Here is a 15,941-nt window from a genome sequence, read left to right as displayed (position 1 = left end):
TCTGTGAAAAACTAAATGTAGTGGATAAAACAGGATGAGAACCGATAAAGTGAAGAGAAGATGAGGAAACAAAAGTGAACCTTTATCAGGCCCACAGTCAGAAGCCAACTCAGCAGCAGATGAGAGCTGTTTCTGACAGTAATTAAGAAAATATATAACGTACAATGAAAACGTATGCTTGTTAGAGAGGTTGTAGAAACTGAATACAAGCTAAAGCAATGGTATAAATGTTGTATTTTTTTCTGCTGTTGGCCAAAATGAATGTTGCTTCATGCTGGATGTGAAAATATGCTAGCGTTGGCTCACAGATCTAACTATACTCATTTATCATCTCCATCATGTAACTATACATCATCTGAGTTTTCAGATTGTTCCTCCGGCCCCAAGTGGTCAAAAATCAATTATTGGAGTTTTAAATCAAATCAGCACAGCATGTCTGTCTGTGATCACCATGAATCGTACAGAGCATTCCCATGGCACAGTTGTTTGTAAGTCAAGTGTTTCAGCATACACCAAGATTGATATCCCATTAGTCTCAGTGGTCAGTCATACATCTTGTAGGTTCAAGTGCTGTCTACAGTACTGGTTTCAAGTCTTCTGAGAGTTCAAAGACAAGACTACAAGTCTTATTGAGCCAATTATACCTTTGGACATGCAATCCATTTCCAATCAAGCCGTTCATTTGCCTATCTGGCTGAGGTTTCAACATAATCACATCGGACACGTATGAGAAGAATAACAGAACAAAGTCCTACCATCATTCCCATCATGTAAGAGGGGAGAGAGGAACATCCTGCCGATATGACATGGAGTCTTCTGGGACACAACAAGTATGAGTGACAACTATGATCATGCTAGCGACTCCTGTTGCGATTCTGTTGCGATTCCCCGGTGTTTTAACATCTGTGATGGGATGCAACATCTTTGAGCTCACCATGGTTTTCCATCATTTCCTTTCATTAATAAAAGTGCATAAACAAGACAAGACAATCAACATTTTTTTCTAAAACCACAGTTTGGGTAAATATTTTTTTGTATAATTTTGATCACAATCATGCAGTAAATCTATCTGCACAGTAGACAAATTCAAGGTACAAATTCAACTGAGTGGGAAAGTGGTCTTAGACCTTTGGACCTGACACAAAGTCTGGTGATGAGATTGGTAGACCAAATGAAAGCTGACTGGAGGGGACTGTCAACCAAGGTCCACAAACCCCGTTAGCCTTTTTCCTGCTGTTTTACAATAACATACTGGCAGCACCGTTGCCTGCTTATTATTGTAAACGACTGTTACAGTAGTTACTGTAAACGGCTAATACAGTATGAAGCAGGCAACGGTGCTGCCAGTATGTTACTGTAAATGAAAACTACAGTATAAAGCAGGCAACGGTGCTGCCAATATGTTACTGTAAACAAAAACTACAGTATGAAGCAGGCAACGGTGCTGCCAGTATGTTACTGTAAATGAAAACTACAGTATGAAGCAGGCAACGGTGCTGCCAATATGTTACTGTAAACAAAAACTACAGTATGAAGCAGGCAACGGTGCTGCCAGTAAATTATCCTTACTGTTATACCGTTTTACAGTAAGAAATGTATTACTGAAAATATTGATGTATATTATTGAACTGCAGTGGCCTGTAGATTACTGTAAGATAAAAAATATTTACAGTGATATGCAGTAAATTCAAATTCTTTATTTAAAAACATACACACAACAACAGTACAAATTTTGCAATACATAAACTTTTTTAAAAATCAAAACAGTATCAAATTCAAGTATGAAATTCATAGTTTCGCTAACAACAGTTGTAGTATTTCAGTACAATTAATTCAATACAACAATACAATTCATACAATATGAAAGTACAAAGTGCTTACAAATGTTTGAAACATAAACACTTTTCAAAGAGTTAAAGACTGAATCAAATTTTATGCCATGTACTAACTTAAAGGGACAATTAGGAGTTTTGGAAAGAAAAGTGTTTTCAGACTACATTTCCCATGAGCTTACGCGCACACAGTGAAATTCTTGGACCGGCACAAGATGGAAAAAAGCGAAAACATTTGCTAAGAATGTTTTCATTGATCAAGAATAAAATTCGGAGGTTCAAAGACGATCAGATACCGTCGTAGTTTCGACCATAAACGGTGATTCGACAGCGTTATTCCCATGACCCGCCGGGCAGTGTTTGCGAAACCGAAAGTAGGAAATGCTGGGCGAGCCGACCACTAAATAATATCAAAATTACTATAAAGACAAAACAACATATTTATTGAAAATTGACCCATTAACGAGTGGTAACGTAGATTCATCCACATTAATATGAGACTCCTCGTTGTCCCTTTAAAAAAATTTAAAAAATTCCCAGGAAAGGTTGAACAATACCTCTAACGATGGGGCAAGGGGCCAGGGGAGGCCACAGACCACAGAGCTTCGTTTGGTGATGGGTGTGTCGATCAGTGGGATGTTGGAAGGACTTCAGTGGAGAGTATCTTTCTGAAGTAAATGAAGGAGATAGTTAGATGGAGAAGATGTGTTTAAAGATCACCTGCCAAGGGCTGGTAAAGTACACTACACTGAACACACAAATGCCACACTATCCAGACCTTAAAGGGACAACGAGGAGTTTCTATTCGGTTATAAAAAAGTCTCACGTTAATGTGGATGAATCTCCGCTACCCACACTTGTTAATGGGTCCATTTTCGATAAATATATCGTTCTGTCTCTATGGTTATTTTGTTATTATTAGTGGTGGTGGAAATGCTGGTCGAGCCGACCAGCGTTTCCCTCGTGGCGAGTCATGAGAATAACGCCACCGAATCGCCGTTTATGGTCGGAACTACGGTGGTATGTGAACCTCTTTGAACCTCTGACTTTAAATCTTGATGAATGAAAACATGAGTCCGTCTTGTGCCGGTCAAAGAAATGTACGGTGCGCGCGGAGGCTCATAAATGTAGTGTGAAAACACTTCGCTTTTCCAAAACTCCTCCTTGTCCCTTTAATTTGTGTAAGATTTTATCTGGTTTGATTTAGACAGACATCTTTCCTCTGTTAACAAGGCCACATCACTGTATAGATGAAATTTGTTCTTTACAACCACAAATTTCAGAATGTGTGAGATGGTTGAAAGTTTTCCTACCTATGAAATGTATTTATAGGTAGCCATTTCAGGCTAACTAACATCATTCAGAGTAACGTCATGCTAAGCAAATGTTAAAGCAGATATCAGTGGCACGGCCGTTTCGGCTAATGCTGTGTTCAAGGCAGGCTTTTGAAACCGTAAGTTACAGCTTCAAGTCACAACTACGACTTGGTAGCGTTCCAGGTAACCCGTAGCTCGTGTTTTTACCGTCCTGTTGTCTGTGAAAGTTCCCTATAACGGCCACTCGTAACTTCCGACCCGTGAACTCGTACCAGATCGAACTGGTATGACTTCACAGGAAGGAAAAACACAAAGTACGAGTTTCCTTGAACGCACCATGAGTTAGCAGCCCCCGCCCTTGTCAGGCATCAATTGGTCCTCGTGCTACGTCACCACATTCACGCGCATCCCTTGGCTGCACACACAGCCCTTCATGCCGTTCTCTCCCCTCATTGGATAACACTTGTATCCCACAAGGAAAATTTTCTCCTCGGGTTACAGCAGAGCAGAGTGACGGAGAGACTCGTGTTTAGGCTGAAATACTTCATGTAAGTGATTGCTGACGGAAAATAGGACTATTTAGGACTTATATTAACAAAAACATTCCACTGATATCTGCTTTAATTCAGGTCAAGTTTAATCAAGATGTTTAATTTGTACAATACAACTTACCAGAATCTGACACTCTGGTTAGACAGCCCAGTGCCAGAGGCCCCTGGCCAGTCTAAAGGTTCCTCTCTCCTGTCTGGATTTTTCTGGAGCCTGGTATTCACCTGCTTCTCTGGAAGGTCACTTCCTGCCTCCTGATGCTACAACCAACACAAACAAACAGACACACACATTAAGCACATACACAATTGGCTGCGCCACTTATCAATAGCATTTCCAATTTATACTTTTCCTTACATAAAAACTTACAAATCTCTGGTTAGACAGCCCAGCACTGGAGTTGCATGGCCAGCCTCAAGGTTCCTCTCTCTTGCCTGGACTCTCTTAGAGCCTGGTACACACACCCCCTTCCTTGGAATGTTGCTTCCTAATGCTACAAACAACAAATTAAATAGATGTATAAAGCAATGTATAGATTCAGCTGCACCACTTAATTTATATTCACAAACTATCATACAAAAATTCGATCACTTTCCCATATCTTTATATTTTTTCAAAAAAAAAAAAAAAAACTTTCAATACTTTGATACTTTTGCCACAAATTCTGTCAAACTTTTAAGAATTTCAAAGACCTAAGGGAACCCTGGGAGTGTAGTGATCTTTTAGCTTTTAGGTGCTTTGTCCCACCTAATCCAAACTACGGTAGCCTACATTACTAGAAAATACACAAACTGTTGTTTACTGTAAATTATCTATAACAACTGTTATCAACAACGGTACCTTACTTGAAAAATGTATTAGTGTAGTTAACTGTAAATAATCCAGTAGGTAACCATTTTTGCTTTGTGGGCCCATGATGCATTGTATAAGAGACCAGTATCATACCGTATTTTTGAAATTATACAGTTTTGTACTGTTTTCAATGTTTCTAAGATTTATACTGGGCATTTTAGTTGAAAGTCAAGGCTTTCACAATGGTATTGAATCAAATTAATATTACAGACGCACACACAAGATTATAAATCATAATCTTCTCGACAAGAAACGTGACTGGGCTGGCTGCCTTGGCTCCTCTCTGAACAGAGTGAGTGCAGGGGACGACAATAGCAAGCAGGCTAAGGCTATCCTAGCATGCTATAAAGCTAGGACATTAGGGACAAAAATAAAAAAAAATATTTTAACGGACTCAAGTCTGCAGGACTCACACAGGAGGGCTTGGGTGTTACACCGAGCAGCATACAGCAGTTTGGCCGCATTCAAATGATCATATTGTATGAACATTTATCACCAGAGAGCACATAGCCTAACTAGCTACTTAACCTTACCTCCTGCCATGAAACACAGGCACGCACGCACTCACACACGCACGCACATAGACCCAGGCGAATTAATAATGTTTTGGTGAAATTCATAAGTGGTGTCTATCTAGATATTAATCTTCTACATGACTTTAACAGTTACATAATGTTAGCTAACCTTGGTCGGTAAGTAGCTATGTGTTTGTGACTGTCTGAACATCTCAGGCTAATAACATCATTCAGAGTAATGTTAGCATTATGCTAAGCAAAGGCTAAATCAGGTCAGGTTTAATCAAGACGTTTAATTTCTACATTTAAATTTACCGCAACGGTGTAGCCTCTCTCCACCAAGGTTGATGAATGAACTTTAACTTACTTGTCCACCGTCTTCTTCGCTTCTTCGTCCTCTTCTTTTGTTTAACGTAACTGGCAACTGGTGAATGGCTTTTAGATGCATTCCCGCCTAATCCAAACTACAGTACCTTACTAGAAAATACAAAAGTGTAGTTTACTGTAAGTAATCTAGTAAATAACTGTTTTTGTTTTGTGGACCCATGCTACAACAGTATACTACTGCATTTTTGAAATTATACAGTAATATACTCTAGTTTATAATAAAACTCCCATGATGCAATGCATGTTACAGTTTTATACTGTTCAATGTTTTTAAGTTATTTTACTGGACATTTTAAAGTAATTAAAGGTGTACAGAAAAGAAAATTGAATTTGAGCCCACTCTGGGTCATAAAATTAGTGTAATAACTCATCTATCAGACGATGTAGGCCAAACTTTGTGCAAAATTCTATTTTTGAGTAAATCCGTGATGAAAGTGTGTATTTTAGTGTAGTTTTTTTTTTCGTATTGGATAATGCAGGCGCACGGATTATACGTCAGCCTGTACACGATTCACTAGCCACTGATATTGGATCCGTAATCCGTCATTCAAACGTCTGAGACACGCACACACACACGGAGCTCGGGCTCGCCCCAAACTTTGAATATCCCGCCCGCTCGATAACGACCAATCAAATTCATTTTCCTTACTCGGGTAAACTCGTGTTGCAGCTCGTGACAACTCGGCGCGACAAACGGGACAAACGGCCATTTCTGTACACCTTTAACTGTAGGTTTTACAGCAAAGGCTAACAGTATCTGTACCTGAGTCTTATTGTAAAGGGGAACTATCCAGGTCCAGTCACTTTTTCGCTGTTTTTCATGGGTGCTCCTTTTCCCTATGAAGCTCCCCCTACAGTTTTCTAGTGCATATTGCAAAAACTCACCGCTAACCCTTCTATCTCCCACCCTGGCCATGTGCATTTGTCCTCAACAAAGCCGGGGAGAAGGCAATCTGTGGAGCAATGTCTACTGAGGTGGGGACAAGTTCTGGAACAGAAAGAGACCTAGCTGGAAGGCAAAGAGTCTCCATTCCCCTTGTAATAAGTCAATAACCATCACAATTACTCCGGTGCTGATAAGCTAATAAGTGGCAAATCTTACATAGTTCCTCTTTAATGTCTTCTTTGAACAAACAAATGTTGTATATATGTTGCTGCTATAGCTTTAATTTGATCAGTTTTAACAGTATTGTGTGAGGGTGACTATGTATAAAAAGAGTGTCTTACCCCTTTCCCCCTGGCCAAAAAACCCGTTTAAACCAGCTAACAATCGGCTTTTGGTGGCAGTGGGAAAGGCGCACCGACCCGCGTCGACCTGTGTCAAATGACTCGGCAAGCGACGCGGGTTAAAATCGCCTTCAATCAGCTCAGCTCCGATCGACTTGCAGTGAGAACGCCAGACCCGGGTCAACCTGCTAATTTACGTGATGACGTTGAGCGTTACGTGACGCCAAGACAACGCGCCGGTCGCGTCTCATATCACGCACCAAAACAAAGCTCTGCTCTCATTCGAGACTGGGATCAAAAGATCAAACAACACTGACCAAAAAAGAGAAGAGAGAGAACCAACAGCCTGTTTAACTGACGTGTTGTACTGCGGACGTCCATGGCAGACTGGCTGTCCTCCGCGGTCCTGGTGCTCCGCAGGTCAGCCAGATGCCTCGTCTGCCTCGGCGGACGGACACTCCGCGGCGGGCGGCTGTGGCATGACACAGTGTTTCTCGCACCGCGGATGAGAGCGGGGCGACTGGTTTCTGCTCTGTCTGATCCCCCAGCAGGGACTCGGCTCATTTTGGTCAATGGGAAATGGGCCAAATTGTTAGCGGGTCGACCCGTGTTTAAAAAACCTGCGTCGTCCCGCAAATTTTAGTGGGAAAACGGCTTCTGTCATCACTAGAAGAGTTGCTGGGACCATGACAAGGGTAGTACCAAATCCTACAGGATAATTACAGTTCATTGTTCATATTTTCATTCATTTCTATCAGTAGTAACACCATTCTCCCTACCAATTAAAATGTCTTAATTTTAACTATAAATGCCAATGGGATGACAGTACCATGTGCACTTCAATCTTTTTTGCCAACCCAGATACCATCCCAAAATTTCTGTTGCGTTGTTGGTTGCCATTTCACTGTGGGGTGGGATGTTTGTTTCCACATGATATGTCCTAGAGCTCTTTTCTACTAATAAATGAAAAAAACAACAAAAACTGATATCCCGACCTGAACAGTGAAGAGGCAGAATGAGTATTTATCGGCACATCAGATTAGACAATCCCCTCTCCCTGTATGATCTAATGAAACAGCTACATTAATACAATGTTTCACTTATTCCAGTCCATTAATTCTGTCCTGATGCAGCCATACCAGCAAAGATTCTTGTGAAGTGAAAGTGAAATTCTACCTTCAAGCCATGAAAGATTATAGGGCTTGATCTGTTTTCTGTTGTTGTGTCACCAGAGCTGTTCACATCCTCTCTGCCTCCACTGATTTCTTTGATTCCTTCCTTCCCCCTTCTAACCATCTGTAACTTCTGGATTATGATGAACAGATATAGGGTTTATATTGGTGGTGATATGAACATGCCACTTCTTTAATCCAGTTAAGAGATAAAAGCAACACGAGTCATTCTGAGTTCATTTGGGAGGAAGACAGAACCCTGGGTTTGCATAAAGCATTTCTGTTTGTTGGTTGGCTCAGAGCATTTGACCATTTAATAGCCTTAACTTTTGTTAATGAGCTCAGAAAAAGGTCCCATTTATTTGTCATTGTTAATGTGAGACGATAAAAGGTTCTGCAAATTAGGAGCAAAACCATCAGTGTGCATGTGTGTGTGAAGCCCCAATAATATATGTTTATGTTGTATGTAACACACTCTCTATGCACTTTACACACAACACATTCTCCACACATCTCTTACATCTAATAACCCCTTGGCCATCACTGAAAATACATCACTAGGGCAAGAAAAAAACAATGTACCCCACTATGACCAGACATGTATAATAATCACCCAGTTTTTAATGTAAAATCATTGTCACTGACACTTGAAGATGTCTTGATTATCTGGATGATCTGTTTGAGGGATTTCTTCATTGCTATTGTGACATTGTTCAGTACTTGTAATGGGATCTTGACTTAGGCCTACAGTATCTGAACACAAAATTGAACCATCAATGGTTGCACAGTCAAGTTGCCCCTCCAGGACGGCGTTCCAGCTGTGCAGTAGCATTGCTTTTGTTTGTATATTTTTTTGGAGAATTTGAAACATGTGGATGTTGCAATAAAATGTAGCAATTGTGATATGTTCTGTGTTGTTAATCTTGTGCGTTTCTTCAGTGTTCTGTCTGTTCATAGCCAGTTTTCTACTATGTAAAATTGCATATGTTGTTGTTGAGAACAAAGACGCACCTGTGCCAATTGATTTGAAATTTTTGCAATGATAGTCCGTCTGTTCTAGTAGTGGTTTCAGTATTTCTGCAAGTGTTTTTGATAAGTAGTATGTGACATATTCTATACTCAACAGTGGGGCGAAGGGAGGCCCCTGTTTTGTGCATTTTTGGTGTGCCATATATCCCTTCTGTTGGGTCTTTATAGTAATTCATGTGTTGTCTTCCATTAGCAGTTCATTCATCTGTTTTTCATACTGTTCAGTATCCATGATGACCATTGTTTGCCCTTTGTCAACTGGCAGGATTGTGATAATATTGTGACAGTTGACGGGTCCTGTCACCATGCCTCCAATTGATCATGTGCCCTGGCTACTTGGCCACAGGGATAAAATGTAAAGGCAAAAAAGAAAACCTTATACTTTGTCTGTGATCAATGGACAAGAACATTTGATAATCCAAAAGACATAATGAACATTTTCAGTATATAAGTTATTTTCTTATAGAAATCAAGGTTATTTCTTTTGGACCCATAGCCCTGTATTAAAGGTACAGAAATGTTATGAAGATACAAAACATTCATCCAGAATAGTGTCCATACCAAATATTCAGCCACAGGCTTACATAATATTATGAACACTCTCTCTGATATTATTTCATGTGAAAAACAAGTTCCGTTTTATCCAAGGTCAAAGCACTGAGAGACCGTTTCCACAGCGCCTCACTGCTACATCTTGTGTCAAACAAGAGCAGCCTGGATTATGACAACACATAACATTGCTCCTCCTGCAGTGGCCAACTGCATCATATGTTGTATTAACATATACAATCTAATTTAGCCGTTCTCAGGGGAAACTGGCAGATTTAATAAAGCTAAATGTTGTTGCTCGCTCAGCCAGAGAAGAAAAGCTCTGATCCCTCACGATTTCAAGAGCAAAAGAAGACACTAACCCAATCACCGCACCCTTGACCGTTTCATTTCTGTATGCATGAAGCTGGGGGTGTGATGGAATATATGATGGTGTGAGTATATACATCCAACTGTGCCTTGATTATTATGCAAAGCACATGTATCGGAAACAAACTCTCGCTTGCCTCCCCCCCCCAAAGCACTTATCACATTTAACGTTGAATAACCATTCAAATAATGTCTGCTGAGGAATCATCCTGCATAAAGCACCATCTGTGCCATGTTGCTTATCTTTTTTTCACTGCCAATGTAAACAGAGGAAACATCAGATCACAGGCAAAATGATGCACAAAAAAAGACTTACATCCACAAAACGGGTCAGCTTGTAATCAGTAATCAATTCTCCTTCTGCACGACCAAAGCCGTGCCATAGGGGAAATATTTGCTGGAATAATTTGCAGACATCAGGGGAAGAGGGAAGGAGTCAGCGTGACAGCTGATTGGGGAGGTGACATTGCTGATTAAAACATCAGCATTGGTGGATGGTGCTGGGGCTATATGTGATAGGTCACCTCATCCATTTTTATTGAATCTGGAAATAAGCGAGATCCCAATGTCAAAAAGCACCAGGATTTGCAGGGACATCTTTAACCCGTCTCTTCGGCTATGAAATTAGCACTTTGCCTTCCTCACCCTCCACTTTCTGTATTTAAATGTATTCAAATGAGGAGGAAAAAAGGCCGGTGCAGGGTGGGATTCTGGCAAGGTAATCAGCAGGTCCTGGATAATGAGTTATTAGGTCTGCAGCTCTTATATCTCTGGAATATAGACATATACACACATATATATACACCCACTAGCATTAAGCAGATCAGGTATGAATCCACATTAATACAGTTATGACAGCCACTGCCATTATGAAATCAATATCAGTTACATTCACTTAGGGACTGTTCGTTATTTATCATCAGTGCCACCGGAGGGATTCACAGGACTTTTTTTTTTTTTTTACATGACCCCCCTGTCGGAGTCAGTAAATTTTAACATGACCCTGCATTAAGCCTTATCAAAAGATACATGACCCCCCCCCCCAGCCATCGACACGTGACATCGCATCACGTAGCGCGTGACGCTACATTATTTCATTTTGACAACCATGTGTGCTACTGCAACACCTTCTCATCAATCCATGCCATTTATCAGCTGTTATTAAAACCCAACTCATCAATAACAAAATCGCGATTTTGGACCAGCTCACATTACACAACAAGCCATTAACAATTAATCCACACTCAAACCGAAGCAACAATAATGTGAACCGTACTCAACAACAACGTATTATTACAAGGTTTACGACAGATATGACAGACAACTGTGTGTGTGTGTGTGTGTGTGTGTGTGTGTGTGTGTGTGTGTGTGTGTGTGTGTGTGTGTGTGTGTGTGTGTGTGTGTGTGTGTGTAAGAAAGAGAGAGAAAGTACGTAAAACCAGCTAACTGTTAGCTACCGTAGCTCAGGCGTCGGTCTCCCGTCAGTTAAAGCTGCTGTTTATTCCTCAAATGTAGTTCATGAAGTTGTTAGCCTCTCCGGTACAGTTATCCATCACTGCAGCTGAATTAGCCGCTAAACTGCTGGACGCTAAAACCGAGGGGGCGTCTGTTTGTTTACAATTCACAAAAGCAACGTGAACGTACGTGCTGCTCAGACTATGTAGAGTTACGCAATGAGGCAGGCAGGCAGCGTAGCCTCTGTACAGTACAGAAGTTAAACTCACTCACCAATAAAAGACGTGCTAAGCCGCGGGCAAAACCCTTATTGAGTTCTTGGCGAAGCGGTTAGCATCGTCGCCTGCGGTGCGGGAGACCCGGGTTCGAAACCAACTCAGGGCAGATCAGGGCAACATAAAATAACGTTGTGATTCGGGGGCCGTTGCTCTCATTGTCATCAGTGCTTGCAGCTTTGAAATGTCCCGTTTTTGTTTTCTGCGGGCATTGCAGTGTCCTCCAGACAAAATGTTGAATGACCCCCCCTCACTGACCTTTTTTTTTTAGTGGACCCACCCCTCAACAAAGAATATTATGACATGACCCCCCCCCATTTTCCTCCGGTGGCCCATTCCATAAATAACGAACGGTCCCTTAGTCAAGGCAGGCTGCCAGCTACGTTTCCCTGGCTTCATGTTACCTGGAATAAAAATCATCTCCATTAATTCAAAGTGTTGAACCGATACAGATTTTAAATATGTAAGAAAGTGGCCCGCTGCTGCTGGGTCTGTACTTTGATATCTTGACTTGACTTTTCCTTTCACTGGAATGGTTTTTACTCCACCTTATTGTCAAGTTGTCAGACACTTTACTGCTGAGAGAAATACTTGAGAAAAATGCACTGGAGTTTTATTTTGTTACCCAGTGGGAGAGGTGAGAGAGGGAGGAACCTGTCAGTAACCAGTCCTCTATGGTTTACTTTCAACATGGCCTCCTTTCCACTGAGGACGATAAACACAACTTCTCTGTCTGGCATGTCTGCCCACCCAGCCTTGTTGGTGGACAGGCCAGCTGGGGTCACAGGCCCACTCTCCCTGCTCCTTAACTGGGCTTCATGCATGGTGTTTGTGCCAAGCTGTGTTGTGTCAGTCACCCCCTCCCCTGTCTTCTGTCTGCACCAGTCTGTCTGCTAGCACTGCTGAGTCATTCCTCCTGTTGACTCCACCACAATGTGCCCATGCAAATGTCTCTATTTATATTGATTCTTTTAGGTTATTATTATGTTTACTGATATTATTATAACATAATATGTGATACATTTAATAAAGTTGTGTTTATTTATATGAAGAACAATATATAAACAACATGCATCTATATAAACTTGTTTTTCTTATTAATGTCTCTTTAATTCTAATCTGGGACAGTGGCATCACATTTTTGGACCCTATCAACTTGCACTAATTGATTTGCCATTTTCGAACTAGTCGCACATCAGGTTTACACTCTATTATCTATTACTATTTAGGCTTTACAGTTCACCATTTTTTTAATGTATGTCCAACACTACTATTTCTGTGTACAAACTGAACACTGTACTTGTGTACAATCCCATACACCCAACCCCCCACCCCAAGAGTTTCTGCCTTACAGCAATCAACACTAGTGTATAGACATTTTATTCTATTTTTGTTCATTACTTTACATACCACTGTAATAATTTGGTATAACAATACAGAATGTATTATTTCCCTCCTTTGTTATGCGTTTGTTTAATATTGTTTTAAAATGTTTATATTTGCATACTTTTTCTACCTTTTTACCTTCCTGTTGTATGCTACTGTAACAACTAAATTTCCCATGTGTGGAATAACAAAACTGTCTTGTGTCTTATGTCTTACTGTTTATACAGTAATATCAACATGCTGGCAGGCTTGGGGAAGGATACATATTTACATACAAAAAATATAATGTACTTATGTATGTTTACAGTATGAGCATTACATGACATACACAGGCCTCCTCTTTCTCAGTACAGACTGCTTCCAAAAAAGCCCCAATGGCCCTTTGCTTCAGTGCTACAGTGATTAGTGCTTCAGAGCTTTTAGGTGTTAATCATAAAGTGCACAGATGCACATAATCTGTACAATCAGGCAGCACGGATAGATAAACAAAACACTATGCGAAGCACATGAAATGAATGGCTATAGACCAACAAATATATGTATATGTTTTTCTGATGCCAAATATGAATGAATTGAACAGGATGGATATGTGGATACTGAAGACTTGCAAAGGGAACAGAAGTTGTGTGATTAAAATGCAATGTATTTGGAGGAGCATAATAGGTCTTGTAATAGGAATGTCACTGTGGTGGCCCCAGAAATAGGACCCATCAATGTAAACTGGTGCTGCTGTTTGTTGAGGATTCAAATTCAGAAAAATACTTGTTGATAAAAAAGAAGACAAAATGTTTCATCTTGGTAAGAAGGTCTGAAAATCCAAATGCATGAGATCACTGCTTGAATTACAATGAGGAGATTTGAGAGCTCAGTGATTGACACAAAAATATCTGAAAAGTCTGAGGAGAGTCTGAGACAACTTGACCCTTCGACAAGCACACTTGCATTAATTGGGTTCTGAACATTCCACAACCAGAATAATAATAATAAAAAAGCATGGGGTTTGGTTGCCGAGTTGTAAGTGAAACCAAGAAATAAATGTTTGTAAGTTTAACATAATTGGTTGATAGTTATTTAACTTGGAAGTAAAATTATTACTTGTCTTGAGGTTGGAGGTTTTGGAGCTTGACCCAAGAGCTTAAAGTTTAGATATCTCAGCTTTTGTATTATTTTTATTTTTCTAATTTGTCTCTTTTAATATTAAGGAAGTTCTTCTGACCTCTCAACCTCTGATGCTGTTGCATTTAAGGGGTCAATAGCTTTTCGGACAAAAGGGTGGGCAATCTCATGATCTTACATCATATTCAATCTTCAAACTTTATCATATGTTATGATATTATATTAAGCCTGCTAACAACAGCTAGTGATAGCAGTCATTGTTCTGCGAGCTTAGCGCTACATGCTCATGCAGTACAGAAGAGCAAGAGCCACTGTCACCAATTGCAGTCCAGGATGGTGGAGTTACAGTCTGTCCACCAAGACAAAGACCAAGACACGTAGGCAGGACAATCCACAATACATGGAACGGGCCAGGGCTGGTTAATTGACAACAGTTGAGATTTAAACTTAAAACACTTATAACACAGGGACATTTCTAAGGAATGGAAATGGTTAAAAACAGTAGCATAAATAATTACTAACGGAAGACATAGCAGCCTCGTTCTCACAAATAACCATACATACAGATACTCAAAGCAGAATCAGTACAGTACAGTATAGACACACATTAGCCACACTTTTGAAGGTGCTGATGGCTCATTAACAAACCAGCACACACTGACTTGGACTTACTCTATAGTTTATTCGTAGCGAACAACACGTTTCACGTGTAGCGTCATCAGGTTCGCCTCATGTATGCTCAGTTTTGTTTAAACGCCTGTCGGCCCATCAAGTTTTTACATAGGCCTACAAGAATTCAAATAATGGACTTTAAACAGTATAGAAAATTATACAAATACATTAGTCTAGTACGAAGGGGGGGGTATCATGCACCCCCCGGAAATATACTTCTAACCAGTGTTTCTAGATTGGAAAAAATGTGTAGAAAATGATGAGCTATGTTAAAAAGTTGTCAGAATGTCCCATGTATCGTTTTTATGCAAATTAGTGCCGCCATTATCGAAAAAACCTAATTTCACTATATCTCAGCCAATACTGCAGATATCTGAACAAATAAGGTGTCTAGACCCATGTTTTGGGGGTCAGAGATCACAATAAAACTATTCATAAAGTGATCACATGTTGGTGGCATGCTAGTAAGCAAACCTAACCCTTTTACCAATTACAAGACGCCAATATTGGAGATACCAAATAAGGTGTCTAGACAGAGGTTGTTGTGTGTTTAACCAAGGCTTATTTGGATCAAAACATCATAATAGAACTCTTCTTGATGTGACCAACTCTTCTCTTTCCCATGCCAGATAAACAGTCAAGTAAATGGTTCTCCACTATGCATCACTCATCATCGTTTTCACTGAAATCTTCAGAGTTAAACTCATCATCTCCTTCCTCTTTCTCCTCCTCTTCCTGTTCATGCTCTCCAGTGTCATGGGGATCAACCAGTGAAGTTGGTAGGATAGGACCACAGGACCACACCGGTTTCAACACTCCTTCATCAGTCTTCATCCATCCCTGCCCCTCATCATAGGGTTTTGGTTTTTTCCAGAATAGGTTCATCAGCTTGCTTGTACAAGGCGACACGGTAGTTCACACTCGGGCATGTGGCTTCAGAGCAGAGTGGCATGGAGGAAGGCCAGCCAGGTCAACCTTAGACTTGCAAGTGAGTTTCTTGTCCTCCCCCACCATGTTGCGTAGCAACTTGGCACGGACAACATCCACTGAAGACTCACAACTCTGTCCAGACATCAGACAGGCGAATTGCTCCAACTGCCTCAGCATCTCAGGCTTGACACTCTAGCAGTCACTGAGTTGTCTGAATACGTGAAATTGGGGATTCTTCTTCAAGGACCCCACCTTCCGGGGCGTCGAGTGGCGCAGTGGGTTAAGCAGGCGCCCCATATATTGAGGCTAT

This window comes from Trachurus japonicus, chromosome 24, assembly GCF_045865225.1.
Source record: "Trachurus japonicus isolate A0001 chromosome 24, Traja_1.0".
NCBI lineage: Eukaryota > Metazoa > Chordata > Actinopteri > Carangiformes > Carangidae > Trachurus > Trachurus japonicus.
Note: the sequence above shows the minus strand (reverse complement) of the source record.